The sequence below is a fragment of the Magnolia sinica genome, chromosome 3 (assembly GCF_029962835.1).
Source record: "Magnolia sinica isolate HGM2019 chromosome 3, MsV1, whole genome shotgun sequence".
NCBI classification, from domain to species: Eukaryota; Viridiplantae; Streptophyta; class Magnoliopsida; order Magnoliales; family Magnoliaceae; genus Magnolia; species Magnolia sinica.
In genome coordinates, this window is record NC_080575.1 from 69,452,500 (window position 1) to 69,469,522 (window position 17,023).

Consider the following 17,023-nt stretch of genomic DNA (forward strand, 5'->3'; position numbering starts at 1 on the left):
TTAGTACTAAAGTCTTCAATTAATTTAGATATGATGAGCATGGCTAACATTATGGAAAGATAGTACTTTTATGAGAAGTAATTTGATTTTCACTAAGCACATTGAAAAACATGATATAGGAACTTATGCTCTGCAGAAATTGATAAAAAACTTATTGGATTAGTTGCTTATGTGATTCGGCTTTAGGTTTTTAAAATCTCACTTTTACATCTTAATTCTACTCATCATACTTGATTACATAAAAGATTGTTTTCTGAAAAAAAGTTTTGAATATTAGGCATTGAGGTTTATTTCACGCATACTTTTCTTAAAGAGCAAGTTAGTTTCCAAGAATTAGGAAAGTTTCTAAAAAAAAGAAAAAAGAAAACCAAATTAGTTTCTAAAACAGATTAGGAAAGGAAATTAGTTTCTAGAAATAGATTAGGAAAGTTTCTAAGCCTAGAAATAGAAAACTAAGTTATTTTCTAAAATAATTCAGAAAAATCCTAACTTAAAAAATAGAAAGTAAACAAACCTTAATCTTAACCTAATTCCAAAGCTAGTTAATCTAAATATTAAAAAAAAAAATGCAATTGTTAGTCCCCGACAATGGCGCCAAAAACTTGTTCGTAACCCCAAGTGTAGGTTCACGATGTAATAATAATCTCGGTAAGATCGAGGTCGAATCCACTAGGAATAATCTCGTGTGTATTCTGAAAATAACTAGAATTAAAACTAGAAGAGGATCTGATTCTAAATTGGGGATAAAAAGGAAGTAATTGTGAAGTGTTTAATTAGAAACTTAAGAATTCAAAGGTGGGAACTAGGGGTTCTAAGGATCCACTTGTAGCAATCAGGGTGATTCCTTTATTCAAGTAACAATTGGAATTGGAGTCCTATGATATCCAATGGGAAGATATAACAATTAAGATTAAATCTTGACTTCTTTTGACCTATTTCTCAAAAGAGGAGAATTATGATAATTGGCAGGGATTCCATCACCAAACCATGCCCATGGGACGATGGCAAGCAACAGGATTTACCAATCCTATAATCTCAAAATAGGAAAAGGAGATACTTAAAGCTATTGCAGATCTACTATAATTTAAGTCATAATAAATTATTAAAAACTGAAAGTATTCCTTAAATATCAAACTAGAATCAAAGTAAGTTCAACATAAACATGAATCAAAGCAATAAAAATATCCCATCACGCTACAAGCTTCAACTCTTAACCCTAGCTAAGAGGTTTAGCCAACCATAGACATGATTGGATCTAAAACCCTAGAAGAAAACATGAAAACTAAGGAAGAAATGAAGAAAAATGTTTGGCGATGGTTCTCCACCCTTGTGCTTTGCTCCTCCAAACCCTAGATGATGCTTTAGAGCATCTTAGGAGGTCCTATTTATAGTTGGGAAACTCCAACTTTCACACTAAGTTGGAAGAATTTAGAAACTGCCTCCAATTTAGGCAGTCCGTGTAAAATCTGCGTAACAGCTTTGATGCATCGAAGGTCTTTCGATACAATATTCGATATAAGCTTCGTTGCATCGAAGTCTTTCGATATCATCGAAACTGGTCTAGAACTATCCGGCGAGTTTTGCTTAAAAATATTACAATTTTTTATTCCACCTTCGATACATCTAAGTGCCTTTGATATGATCTTCGATACATCTAAGTTTGACAGTTTTCCAAAATCAGACTTTTCTGGTCCTAGAATCTATTTTCAGGATAATTTTCAAGATTCCTTTTCTTCACTTCAAGTCTTCGATTCTCTTCCTTCATCACTTAGTTTCCTTGGATATTTGGCATGTAAATTCTTCAATCTTGGTCTCCTAAGATCCATCCCTTGCCTGGGTGATTATTATGCATCAAATCCATGCTTTTAACATTCTTTTCAATCCATGCTCTTAGATTCACCTTGCAACACAAACATGTATAAAATATACCATTAATCATTATCATGTTCATAAAACCAAGATATAAATGGGGGATAATATGCAATATTTGACCCTCAACGGGCTGGATACACCCTTAGTTGATGACTGGAGTGGGTAGGTCATGCCCCTGATTGACTGGAGAGGGTTGGTAGTGCCCTTGACTGACTCTAGAGGGCAGGCTATGCCCCTTACTAACTGTTGAGATGGGGAGGTTACCCCTTTGCTGGCTGGAGTGAGGAGGTTGTGCCCTAATTGACTTTTACGGAGATAATGAGGTTATCCCCATGGTTAATTGGAATGGGCAAGTTGTGCCCCTAGCTGCTGGCTATTGACATGGACGGGTTATGTCCTTAGTCATTAGAATGGGTAGGTTGTGCCCCTTGTTGACTAAGAGTGTGAACACTAGACTGACCTAGAGATGCCCCTTATATATTTAGGGGCATGAAGATTAGACTGACTTGAGATGCCCCTGATAGGCTGTGGGGCTCTGAGATTGGACTGGATGGGGTTGTCACTTACAATATGAGGGGCTCTGAGAAGCCCCTTATATGAACAAACTGGACTAGATGGAGAGGAGATTTTTGCTTCCTAATATTGATGGTGTGGGAGCCTTAGGTACTTAGACTTGCTTAATGTTGTGGTAGGGGATTCTATAGTATGTTGTTCATAGTCACATCAGAGGCCTCGATTGAAATTCTTCCTTAACTGATTAAGTTTTAGATCACGTATTTTAAGGTGAAACAACGGTCCGTTGTGTGACATTTGGCTTGGTGGTACACATAGTACTCATTTTCATTATAGGTTAATAGTAAAGGGTTTGGAAGGGGCCTAGGTTATAGGGGAGTGATGAGTTGTCCATGCACTAACGTTGTCATGTTTTGGCTATACGTTTGTGTGAGTGGGGTGAACCTCCTAAACTCCCTGGTCGTCTACCAATTTTAATGGGGCTATTAGGCATTTCCCTTAGGTTGTTGTTACAATGAATGTTGTGACTGTGGATTTTGATGTAGCGATGGTGGTGGTTAATATATCTATTGTTGATGCTAAGGGTGATATGCAAGTATTACTGGCATCCTAGTTGACATTGTAGGCAAACCTATCGACAAATGCTTGGGAGAGTCATTCTTAGGTCTTGATTCGATGACAATCCATGCAAGTGTATCAATCCAAGGCATATTTTGGGAATAAACAGATAATGTCTCTTTCATTCCCTATTGCTACATTCAGTTCCCTACGGAATGCCTTGAGATGTTTTGTATGATATCCATTGTCATCATATCTCTAGAACTTGGGTACCCCAATGTTCTGAGATACTTGTGCATCGATCCTTTACCGTCATTGAAGTTAGTTTTGCATGGTTTGAAGTTTCTTCCATAGCTCCTCTATTTTTATGCGGCTTGTTTGAGGGATCGATGTCTCTCGTAGAATGGCTTGTTCTCCTTCTTTGGCATAGTGATCAATTTCTTTGATCATATGGTTCTCATAAAAGGGAGCTTGTTGAAATGTAACCATGCTCCTAGTTGTTGGAAATTGAAATTGAAAAGAACTCCCAGTCGGGTTGAACATCTTCCTCATGGTTAGCCATAACTATCTATGATCTAGTTCGGATTATGTTGTGATAAGAGGCATTTTTCAATAACGCCTGACTCATAGAGGTGTAATCTTTTGGTTCTTTCTTATTTTTTTGAAATGGATGTAAATGTAGATGTAAATGTAAAATGTACGAGAAATGGTATTCCTCAGGTATTTGTAAGATCCTATTTTTCAAGTCAGGTTGCGACTAGTGTGACTAACACATCCCTAACAAATTCTTGATTCTATGAAAGGTAGATCCTGGATAAGGGGATCGACTTTCTTTCCACATGTTACCTCGCTCAAGGGTTTTTTTGGTAGTTAAAGGGCATTATGTTTGAACAGAGTCCCCACTAACCAATTACTCCGAATGTATAGTCTGTTATACCCTGTAGAAAACCTTAGGATTAATAATCTAAAGATCGTTAATCCTAAGATGATTATTAAGTTTTCCTTTTAGAGATTCTGAGTGAGGGACCACGATTATAGAGAGGGAAGGTGTTAGGCACTAACTCTGCCATTACAGATGTACAATCTTTACTTCGCAAGATCTGACTAATTTTTTAGGGATAGGGTTGGTTCTCACACAAAATATTAAAATGTAATGCAATGATAATGATGGCTAATCGATCCGATTTCTCATAGGCAGGATCTGATTATATCAAGAAGCCGCAGAGCATACATTTAAATCAACCAAGTGCAAGGTTCGAAGTATGTAGAGATTTGATGTGTGAGATGCTCGATACAATGTTGATGCTATGAAAAAATGACTAACTAGATGGGTTTTTGGTGGGAAGGATATAATTATATCGACAAGCCCTAAAGCATACCCCCACCAATTAGATACAAGAAAACGATGAAATATAATGTAGTGATGATGTATTCAAAGAGTAGGGGGTTGAGAAGGGAATGAGTGTTGCATAATGTTAATACTGACTTAGATGTAGGTAATTGAAACTTGAATGGTTAGATGGATGGTAATGTCACAAAGGCAACATCGAGTGACTCAGATTAGGACTTAGGTGGCTCAGGAGATGCATATTCTGGCTAGGCTAGGTTAGACCAAGATTGGACTCTCTTTCTCTCTGTCTCACTCTCCTTGGTGGAGGGATAGGATGCTTCTCGATCTCTTCTTAATGCTTCTGGATCATTACTGGATGCTTGAAATGGGAAGGGGAGGGGGCTAATTATAGCTTCCAAACATGATTTTCTTATAATTCATGCAAAGTCCATGGGCAAAAGGTGGTTGAAGGGCTAAGATTGGAGGTTCCCACATGACATCTTCTCATAAGTTGGATGAGGTGGTAAACGGGTAAATTTGGGTAAGGAGATTGACATTAGAGTAAATACACATCAGCCACATACTTATAGTCTAGAAAAGAGGGGCTCCACAAGCTTGAAGAATGTCAAGCCGAAGAGGAGTGCCACGTGGCTGGTGGCAACTAGGTTGCCCCTGGTCCACACTTGGATGTCCCCCTTCAGCAGGCCACCTCCCTTAATAGTGTGGAGGCTCTACTGTGAAGGGTGTTGTAGATTGTACTCTGATTGGGCTTGATTTGGGAATTAATTAGGTGAGTTGAATGGGTTGTTTGGACCGAGTAGGCTGATCGGATGGGTTAACTTAGTGAGTTGGCTTGGTGATTGGACTAGTCGAGTTGACTCATGGCTATAGGGTTTTTGGGTCCTACGGTTTAGGATTAGATCAACCAGGTTGATGGCGTTGAGTTTAGGTTTTTGGTTGATCATTCATTAGCTCAAACTCAATCATCTTATCGGCCTAGAGTGGGGTGTCTACATTTACATATGTGTTATAACGGACTATGTCTTAACATTAGGAAATTCTAAGGAGAAACTTGTAGGCTCTGTAGATGTGGATTATTCAGGGAAAGTGGATAAGAGAAGGCAAACTTCTGATTACTCATTTGTGTAGTGGGTAAAGCTATCAGTTGGATGTCAAAGCTCTAGTCTGTGGTTGCACTTTCCACAACCGAAGATGAATATATGGTAGTGCCGAAAGCATTCAAGGAAGTTGTTTGGTTGAAAGGGATGATGAGCCACTCATATGGACCCAAATAGTGGAATGGACCACTATTGATTGGTTTCACATTTTCATCCCTCCTACTTACAAATTATATGATGAAGAAGATGATTTGGGAGGGTCATAGGTACAATCCCTTTCTAACTCCAATCTTCCCCTGCCCTTCATCATGGTGATTAGGCATAATGGTTGGTGGATCTCTTTGCTCTTTCTTGGCTTGCCTATCAAAGGGCGGGAGTGCAGGGCAATGCACGTCAGTTATCTCCTTGACGGTTGAGTAGATTGACGAGTCCTTCATAGGGGTCATTCTAAAATAAAAAATCCAATGTAAATAACTCTTGGCATCCCGAGCTAAATTCAACCAACACCTAGTTCACAATGCCATCTTGCTCAAGGTTTGTTATTTCAAAAAGTTAATATTCTAGAACACCCAAAAAATAAATATTTCAAAAGGATCAAATATAAAAATATTTTAAAAAACCAAAAAAAATATAAAATCCACTGATTTCTTAAGAGAACATTTGCACAACATACCAATGATAAGTTGCCTAGTTTACATGTCAAAGTGTATGGTTGAGAGTTCAAGTCATTTGATTTTAATAGGGAGTTGGATTCCAAGTTCATGGGTTTCAACAAAGATGAGGGAGAGGAAGATGATGATTCGACTCTCAAGGAAGAGGATCTCCTCAAAAGTTTAAATACAAAGCCAAGGTTATTCCCAACAATTTCAAAATAGTGAATATATATATATATATATATATATTGTTGGGGTACCAAAAATGATTAAAGAGAAAGAGAATTAGAGAAAGGCATGAAAAGGAGAGGGAAAGTAGTACAAGTTGTGCGGGACTCGAGTTGCTTTAGACCTAAGTTGCAAGGACCTGAGTTGCGTGGATCTGCATAACTCATCTAAGTTGTGCTGGGGCGCGCAGGTTTTATCAGAGGAGGATCTGGTGATAAGTGGGGCCCATGGCATAGGAGTCGAGGGCTCACATGAGCAGATGCCTATAAATACCCCCTTACCCCCTCATTTGAGGGATGAAATGTTCAGGAGGTCAGTCCCTTTGGCAGGTATGAAGGGCAGAGAGAAGGAAGGAAGGACAGCTGCGCTACTTGTAGCAAGTTATGCAGGGCTGCACAACTCCTATATGAGTTGCGCGGGTTATCTTTGAGGGCAATTATTATGCTAAAATTTCTGACAGACGATCAGGCTATTTTGGATATTTCTAAGGGATCTTAGCATGGGAAACCCGCACAACTCGTCTCCCTTGGAGATTTGATGAAAATGCACCGTAATGCTGCCAAAATTTACATTTTGATTATATTTGACTTATGTATTTTTCTCTTTATTAAGAGATTCTATCTTGGAATCAAAGCATCAAGAGGATGTTAATGAACTCAGAACAAATAAAATTGATGACTATTCTCTTTGATCCATCTTTATCGACGTTAAATAAGAAATTTTCCCAAATCAAATGTATTTCATTTCTGGTCGAAACAAAATGGCGACTTTGCTGAGTACACTGTTATTTAATGATGATTTAAGGATGAATTAGGGGATTTTATCATTGTTTGGCATCTTATAAGATGCCAAAATGGTGACTCTCAGTGGAAACATCCTCCCTTTTATCTCGAAAATAGAATTTATTTATAGATAAATACTAGTTAATAGTGCACATGATATTTGGCAGGAACATATACGTTTAAATTCCAGAATATTAAGAGATATGGCGCTCTTAGCAAGAAATACAACCTTCTACTTCACGCCAATGGGATTTGTAGTTGAGCATGCATCTGACCAACATCACACTCAGCAGAAGCAGCCAACGCAGAACAAAAATAAATAAACTTGGAGTCAAAGCTGGGGTCATAACTGTCTCCCTAATAGCAAAGGAAAATGAGAATGAATGGATAGTAGTGATGTGCCGGAGATCAAGGGTCGCAGTCAGGATGAGCCCGTCGATACCGAGAACTGGAGGACCCATTACATGGAACGCAACAAAGAAAAACCTTGAACTTGCTCCTCTAGCAATATATCCAGAAAAGCTTCATTTTCATCATCGCTCCAAGAACTTTCGGCTCTACCCGCAGCAAGAATTCAATGGACTAGAAGACAATAGGGTAAATCATGTATGGAGGATTCGCCAATCTGTGCATCACCGTGAAGTTTTTTCGCCGCAATCAATTGGACTGTACAAAAGTACAGAAGGGTCAAGCAGAACACCTTCTTCAATAAGTCCTTTCACACCATCCTATTCTCACTCTTTCCCGATAACAATTTCACCAGGAAATGGAGAAGCCACTGTATGTGTGGCTAGGACAAGTGAAGATCCTCTGCCCACCACTGAGGATAGGTTAGTTGGAATGACTCAAGTGCAAAAGGCATTGATGGATGGATGTAAGAATCTTCAGGAAGCTCTGGCTACTCTCGCACACAATGTAGCCCAAATAATATCACCTCAGATGATGGCTATTACGAGTGAATGGGAACAACAACCTGAAGGCTCCCAACTACTTTGAATGGGGTCTCATGGCTCCATTCCTATGACGAGAATTATAACACGTGAAGAGGTGCAAGAAGTGGTTGCAAAAGCTATAAGAGAACATGATAGTATGGGAAGGTTCTGGTATCGAACACCATATCCAAAAGAAGTAGAGGATATACCCTTTCCTGTTAATTTTAAACATCCTGAGTTTCAAAATTTTAATGGAGACGGATCACCTGATGAACATCTGATGCATTTCATCACATCTATAGGAAATTTCTCTGTTGTTCCCCAATATTACCTACGTCTATTTGGGTCTTTCTTGATAAGAAAAGCATTTTACTGGTATTTAAGTATAGCCTCGGAGTCAATACAAATGTGAGAAGAAATGCGGGATGTGTTTATACCAAATTTCTTTTCGTCAGATCGCGATGTTAGCATAGAAGAATTAGCATCTGTAAGGCAAAGGGAAAATGAATCAGTGGAGAAATTCATCAGCTGATGGAAAACTTTAAGAGTAGTGTGTCGTCAGTTGCTTGAAGAGAGGGAGCATGTAAAAATGTGCTAAAGCTCCATGGATACAAGGATCGCATTTGGACTTACCAGTGCCAATATAAAGACTTTTCGAGATTTAGCTACTAAAGAACATGCGTTGGAGTTGATGACTAAAAAGATACCCGCATTCTAAGCTAAAACTGAAATAAGAGGGCCGAATAAGGTGGTGGTAAATGATGTCGATCAAGAGAAAAGAAAAAATACATTCTACAATAAGAAGGAAATGAAAGGAAGAGAAGGATCAAACTGGCGAAGAGATTATAAGAACGATAAGCGACCACGGCCGAAGGATTTGCATGAAGAGTATGCGTTTGAAAAAGAGGATATAGTGCCAATGATGGAACAATTATTAGCCACTGGAACTATCAGACTACCCTCACTAAGATACCCAGAGGAAGCTATAGTGACAAAGGAGAGGAATTATTGTCGTTATCATCACCGTTTGAGACATCAAACAGAAGACTGCTTCATGTTGAAAAATATACTGTGAAGAATGATAAGAAGAGGAGAAATCATCCTAAGAAAGGACAACGAAAGGCAACAAAGGTTGACAACAAATCTAACAACTGTAAGATGATCGTCAGTGATACCGGTCAAAGAGACTGATTTAGAAAATCTGTTTTTATCAGCAGCCAAAACAACGAATCAGTGAGGCAGTTTATTGATCAGAAGAAAAGTCCAAAGGCATCTGTATTTAGAATGTCTGATAATGGAAAGTTGGAGTGTTACAGCTTGAATACCCCGATAGAAAAGGAAACGAGGAGGAAAGTATTGAGTGTTTTCCACAAAAACATCTATGTCTGATTTGTCAATAACAAGCTAGCCTATAGATTGACAATGATTTTGGTTACAAAAGGTATTGATGACATACCTTTCAAACCCAAAAGGGGGCAGAATAGGTAGTAAAAATAATGAATGGAATGTAGATCACCAATGATTACGCTAATGATTATGCCAATGATTATGCTGATGATCACGTCAATGTTTAGCCAATGATTACACCAATGATTGCGCCAATGATTACACTAATGATTATCACTGTCATCATTAATCGCTCGTGCGAACCTATCTTATCAAAATTGCAATCATCACCAGGCTGATATATATTATTTTAAATATAGTATGAATATTGGCTGAACATTATCAGCAATGGTGAAATATCAATTTTGATTCACCATTTTTAGTAGTGGAATAAGACTATATGGTTAACCACATATAAAGTCAATGACAATAACAACAGCTTATCATTTAAGGCAACATAACCAAGCTTCATACGACCAACTACGCATAAGACCAATCATCGTCGGTGACATATATATATCATTCAGGTAGCAGTGGAGTATGTGCCCCTAAAAAGCCCATAGAGAGCTTCATATGCACCCATGCAGGCAATTGAAGCAGTCATGTAAGACCCATGCTGTCTGTATAGTTTCATGAAGCGTCATGAGGATGGCTAGAGAGCGCCCCTTGTGAATAGGTCTGACCTTGTAGGCGAAGGAAAAGCTAGTTTCTGAAGCAGGATGATTCCCCAGATCCCTGGTTTGATTTCAGTAGTAACACATGGGAGCAAGTCTCTGAAGAAGAAGAACCTCCATTGATGGACTGACAGCCTTAGATTTGGTACTCCACTGTAGCCTTGCATGCCCTACGAACTTTAGAGAGTTACTGTGGCTAACTCTGTGAGTAAATCCTATTGAGTCCACGACCCCGGTAGCTTCATTAGGCCCCTCTGATGGATCGCGATCTATGAACTTCCCGGCCGTGATAAGCCTCGTGAACCCTAGAGAGTTACAGCAGCCCGCATAAGACCAACTCCAACTACTTATGAGTCTAAACTATGGTAGCTCCAACTACTTACGAGCTTAAATTGTGTGTGCTACTTACTGGAACTAGAACTTAGTGCCACCCACACGAAATAACACCATATAGACAACACTATATGATTAATAATAAAATACAACATAAGAAAATTAACTAATTAAGCATGATGTTTAGCCATTATGTTTAAAGATGATATTTGTTTACAATAATTATGCATGACTCATCAAAGTTTGTCTATAATGTCAAAAAAAAAGATAGCAAATGCGAAAACAAGCTATGATAAATATTAGAAAAAGAAAGTTCATATATCATCTAAAATTTCTAAAGCAAGCATGTAACGACGCAAGTCATCTCTTAGTTGAACTTCGGCAGTTGCACTTTCAACTTTAGCCTCAATGATAAGCCTGGCCTGGTTTGGAACGTCGATTAGCTCCTGCACCAAGGAATTTATCACCTCCTCCCCTTTTAAAACTTCCAGCCGCTCCAAATCGGCTAACTGCCTGTTAACTTCAATATCAACCTCAAGCTGAGTCACCTTTGAATTTATTTCACATTGCTGAGCCTTCAAATCCAGGATTTGTTGCCTGAGGTTTGCAATTTTCTCTGTTATTGTCACTGAGGAATGCTTGGCAGCCTTTACTTGCTCCTCTAAAGAATGAAACTCCTTATCATAAATAGAAATTGTTGCTGTCACTTTTGAAACTTTTTCTTTGAGCTGTAATAATTCTTGTTGCCGAGCAAGAATTTCAAGTGCGATGGTCATATTGTGGACATCCACCGATTTACAGAAGGTTATACAAAAATGGGATAAAGACTCGCGCAAAGGAGAAATATTGAACCTAGCAATTCGCGCGACATTTTCCATAGAAGAGAGCACTATTTAAGTTAGACCATTGAGATGGATCCTTAAAGATGTAAATGGCCATTGATATGGAGCTTCGCAATAAAGATAACACTAGGGGAGAAATCTTTTCCAAAGATATGGTATTTGATACAGTGGCTACAGAATTTGAGCTTGTAGAGCCACTAGAGACAGTGTAAACTGTGAAATACAGGTAAAATGTATAAGTTAAAGGATATACACACACACACATTATAAGAAAGTTAATGTGAAGCAGGAAAATAAAGTAAAGTATACCAGCGACTGCCGAAGTAGATGGAGCTAGAGTCGCCGCTTCTACAGATGGCCTTTCCTCCAAGGGAGGTTTGGGTAAGTCCGAAGCCATGTTGGCAAAAGATCGAGCTCTGAGTTCAATATTGGACGCCACGGTAGCGGGGGTCGTAACATTAGCAGGTTCTGTTTGGAAAGTTATGCCACGAACAGCTCTGCTAGTCTTGATGGGAAGTTTGGGAGGTTCTCTCTTCTTTTTAGCAGAACACTTATCGAAGCCAGAGGTGGGAAAAGTAACTTGAATTGTACCCACAGGAGCCGGCACAATCTCTAGAGATGCCACAATATCAGTCGGAGGATTTGAAGGTGCTACAAGTAGGAGGGGACAATAATTGCTGCTGAAAGATATAGTTAAGTTAGCTCCAACTATATCCTCATAGACTTCATAGTCCATGAGTTCTTCTCCCTTATCAGCATCTCCAGTGATGATCTAAGGAATATCTACTTGGGGAAGCTCCTCTTTAATCCCAGTAGTTGCTCTGACTCTGTTGTCCTTGCCAATATCTACCTCCCCTTCTTCCATTTCTTCTATGACCTCAACTTCTTCTGCCTCGTCATCTGATTCACCTTCTTCTCCTGAGCCACTGGAAGAGGATGTCCGACTAGCAGAAGTAGAGCTGCAAGAGACAAACTCTTCATCTTCTTCCTTAGAAGACGATAGAGATAATGTCGATCTCAAAGGAGATTCTTCAGTAATCGCTTGTTTTCCCTTCCGTATAGATTCCCTCCTTTCGGCAGAGGCTGGGTTTTCTATAGCAGTAGCCATAAGGGAGGTAAAAGATCTTGCTCGCGTTTGTGATCAGGTTACAAGCGATAAGGATTCTCTATGAGGAGGTGGTGATGGAACAGGTGCAGGTACTTCTTAGGGCTCTGAAGGCCCAACAACTTCTGAGGCGTGATTACGAACTGTAGAAGCAGGAATATGAGGTGCTTCATCGACATCTGCAGGGGCGCATTCTTCGTCGACATCTGCAGGGGCATTTTCCTTAGCCAAAGGCTTTTTTCGAGACTTGAAATACGTCAACGGAAACCCATGAGAAATCTAGCCTTTAAGAGTGTTAACTGGTTTAGTCTCACAAATGTGTTCTCCTATGGAAATCTTCACGCAAATATCACCATGAGCAAGGGCATGATCATGTTCAACAGTATAGCCTATCCCATCTCTTCTGTCACATTTCCTGAGTGGAGGGGCAGGGATCCATATTAGTGAATTTACCAGTAAGCATCGATGAATGAGGAATGATTGATGTGCCCACCACCACATCCATAGATAAGTCGTGCGAATGAAACAACCAAAACCTGGTATAATGAACTTTGAGTTGATGTGGGTTGTAAGAAGTTGTCTCCAGATTAAACCCCAGTTGAATGGCCTTATACCATAACAACGCATGTTGCGAGTCACTTCTTCTAAATGGTCAGGGATGGTCAGATCATATCCAAATTGTCGCGCAAATCGGCAGGGGGAATATGGTTCTCTCTAAAACTCACTACCTTCTCCTAAAGGCAGGATGTTAGACCATATTGATATGAAGAATGCTCGCTCGAACGGAGGGAGCTCGTCATCGTCAACGGCTTCGTGATCCATGATATATTGGACAAATGAGAACTGATAAAAATCAATGGCATCGATTACCCATTCATACATCCGTTTTGGCATAACCCTCCTCTGATAATGGCATAAAGGGAATCGGGATGGATGAACATAAGCTTTTTTTGGGTCATCATATATCCATGGGAAATATATACCCAACCATCCAAAAAAGTAGTGCCATGGGGTGAATGCTGAACTGGCCCTGATAGACGAGTTTTAGCAATGTATAGTAACGTTCCCGAAGGCTCCGTATAATGAGCAAAGTACATGGGGTGCTAATTAATATCTTCATCCTTCTTCCAATCCGCCTACAACGACAAATACAGATGGTCTGATGGCATCTGCCCATTTGGAACTTGGAAGCATTACTGTACTCAGTCTGTATGCTAAGAAAGCTGCTAACATGCAAATCATTGATATCATTGATATATATAATAGAGAGAGAGAGAGAGAAATGGTGGTAAATAAGAAATTTGCATGCTGGTTGGTTAAAAGATGAATTTTACTTGGAAAGATGAGGAAAACTCAACCTTGTAATTGGTGGGCCCCACTATGATGTTTCAAATTACGTTAAGGCAAGAGCCCAATAAATGAGGCAGATCCAATGCTTTTGTGGTGTAACGACCATGATTTTTTATGACCTATATGAGAACCAAACTAGCCAAATTAATAAATTAATTTTGTAGTTGTTAATAAAAACCAAGCATTGAGACTAGCTAGTAGAGGCACCCTTAAAGAAAGGATATGTCAGGGGATTGACTCTGAAACTGCAGTATTTTATTTTATTTTTGCCAGAATTTATAAAACCTGAGGGAATTTTCTAGATTCTGGGTGCTTTCTCTATTTAAGGGGAGGAATCACATGATTTTTACAGGAAACCCTAAACTTAAGAACAATTATAAGAGAGAAAGAAGCCCTATGAAAGGGGAGCCTTCGCAGGTAAGGTGGAATATATATATATGTTTTCCCTACCTAAAATCCCTAGTTCTAAATAATGGATTTGGTGGTTTAGTAATACGCCCATCGACTTAATCTATAGAGATTTTATTTTTTTATTTTTTTATTTATGAAAAGAATTAGTTTTCAAGCAAAATCTTCTATTGTGGGAGATCTACCTTGGGGAATCCAAATGTATCAGTAGACGAAGACTAGAATGGATGGATCTTAATGTTAAATCATATCGTGATTTCAAATCATAAAGTGATTCAACTAGGACAATTCCCATAATGATCTATATATTGTAAAAATAATGTTAGAGCATGCTGTAAAATTGTTTTCATCTACAATCATTAATTTTGATATGTTTATATCTGAGTGATCCCTTAGTTGTTCCGAAATTAATGATGAGAAAAACAATTTGATGTTTTTGACCCAAACCTTATAATCAATTAAAGTCAAGAAACTAAGCGAAAGTAGTAGAAACTAAGCATCATGTTAAAAATTAAACCCATCTGACTTCAATCGATCTAACAAAGGGTTCGATTGATCGAAGTGGTTGATTTTTCTCCAACAACCAAAACCTAAGCATGTAACTAGTTTAGATTGATCGTAGTCCAGGTTTGATCGAATGAGGATCTCCTCGAGAGGTCTTGATCAATTAAGGACACCAATCAAGAATGACTAAAATCATCTAGCATGCAAACTAAATTAATTCTAACCAAGCTCGATTGATCGAAGAGTAAGGTTCGATCAATCGAATGTGGCCAACAATGACCAGAAACTTAAGTTACTTAATTTGAAATTCATTGATTAGTGGTCGATCGATTGATAGTCCCTTATTTTGACTTTTAAATAATATTTATCATATGATGAAAGCATTAAGGGATCATGGTGGGTCATCTTAGTTTGATCAAAGGTACGCCCTGTTTAATGAGGTAGTCTAATTGATATTGAAATATGTTGAATGATATTAATAGAGATTCAGAGCCTAGATTCTCAAGCGTCGGCTATTTGATAGATTCAACTTTAATAAGAATAGGTAAGTGAATCCTAACGTGTCTCATACCGGCATGATTCAGATAAATGTTTGATGATGGTGATTGTTTGGATTGATATGATTGCCATGTTATACGTCTTGTACTATTATTACTTTATAATTCATGTTTTAAGAGATTCATGATATTGAACATGCTAACATACAAATCATTGATATCATGAAATTCGTTGCTTCATTCATAGAGATGTATTTACAGAATACACATGCTGATGGATAGATATTGAACGCACATCACAATCATCCATCGTGATTGTAAGCACACATTGTGCCTGGGTTCCCAGGGGATCTCCTTGGATGGTTACATCTTGTAGATTTATTGCCAGATTCCCATGATAGTGGAAGCATACTCATGGAGAAGATGTATGATTGCCTATGCCTACGTAAGTGAATGTCTAACACGTAAAAATTACCCATGCCTACCTCCGGTGGATGTCTAAAGGGTGCAATTTTTAGATTGATGGATATCCAACCTAAGAAAGTGGACGATCATCCCACTTGACATGCATCTCCAGACATTTTTGCATTCATGCTCATCCTGCATATATATTTATTTGTATTGTTTGTGTTATCTTATATTGTGCTACGTATGAACCATGCCAGTTTCACTCACTAGCCTAACTAGCTAACATTGTGGATTAACAACTATACAAAGACGGACGATGTAGGACGATCAAATTAGGTGCCGGAGAATGAGGCCGGGTTGGTGGATGAAACTTAAGATCAATGGTCGTATTTGAAGGAAGATGAACTAGCCGCATTAGACAAAGATTATGTTTATGAAATTGTTAATAGAGATTTAATTTTCTATTCTCTTAGTTACAGATATTACAAGGGATAATTCATGGTTTATAGTTAGGATTTATTAAAGATGATGGTTGATATTATAGTTGATAAAAGTCCCAAATGGGTGGACATGGTTGATTTTGGTGTTTTATCTTGTGTTTCTGAATGTGATAGGATTGTAATAACAAAGATCGTGTGATGGTGTGAATGATTGTATGGCGAGAATTCATCATAGCCACTCTATATTTTCCTAACGTGTTTGACGACACTGTCAGGCTGGAACTCTTTCCTTTTTCTTTGAAAGAGAAAGCTAGGACGTGGTTGCAGTCACTACGTCCTCGGTCTATTGGTGGATGGAATGACATGACAAGGGAGTTCATAAGGAAAATTTTCCCACACCATAAGACGAACACCCTTAGAAATTCGATCTTGAACTTCGCCCAAAAGAAAGATAAAATATTCTTCCAATGTTGGGAATGGTTCAAGGATCTTGTCAGTTCATGCCCACAACACGGTTTTGAAACATGACGTAACACGAATTTCTTCTATGATAGATTGAGGTCTTCTATGCGCCAATTGGTTGAGACAATGTGTAATGGGGAATTCATGAATAAAACTGTCGATGATGTGTGGGATTATTTTGATAAGCTTGCTGAAAACACATAATCATGAATCATCTCCCCAAAATCAAGCACAAAGTCTAGGCCGACTCAATCCAAGGAGAGGGGTGAAATGTATCTCCCAAAAGAGGATGATGATATCAGTGCTAAAGTGGTTAATCTCACCAGAAAACTCAAGGCCATGGAATTAAAGAAGGATAAGGGTAAGGAAACTGTTTGCAGTATTTGTGTTTGAAACATTCACACAATTGAAAATTGCCCAACAATATCTACTTTTCAAGAGGTACTGAATGAGCAATCTAATGCCGTAAATAATTATCAAAGACCTTTCAGTAGGCCCACCTCTAATACATACAATCCCGGCTAGAGAAATCATCCAAACTTCAGTTGGAGAAATGGACAAACTGCTACACCTTAAGGATTCTCTAATTAAATTCTAATTTAAGAGAAACCTCAGGAGGATCTGGTTT

At 38.6% G+C, this 17,023-nt stretch overlaps 1 non-coding gene across 1 annotated transcript; it reads right to left on the reverse strand.

Moving 5' to 3' along the window:
- Positions 1 to 16,344: 16,344 nt before the first annotated feature.
- Positions 16,345 to 16,451, reverse strand: LOC131241722 (small nucleolar RNA R71). Its single transcript, XR_009169280.1, has one exon. It is a non-coding gene; the product is annotated as a small nucleolar RNA R71 (small nucleolar RNA).
- Between the last annotated feature and the right edge of the window lie 572 nt (positions 16,452 to 17,023).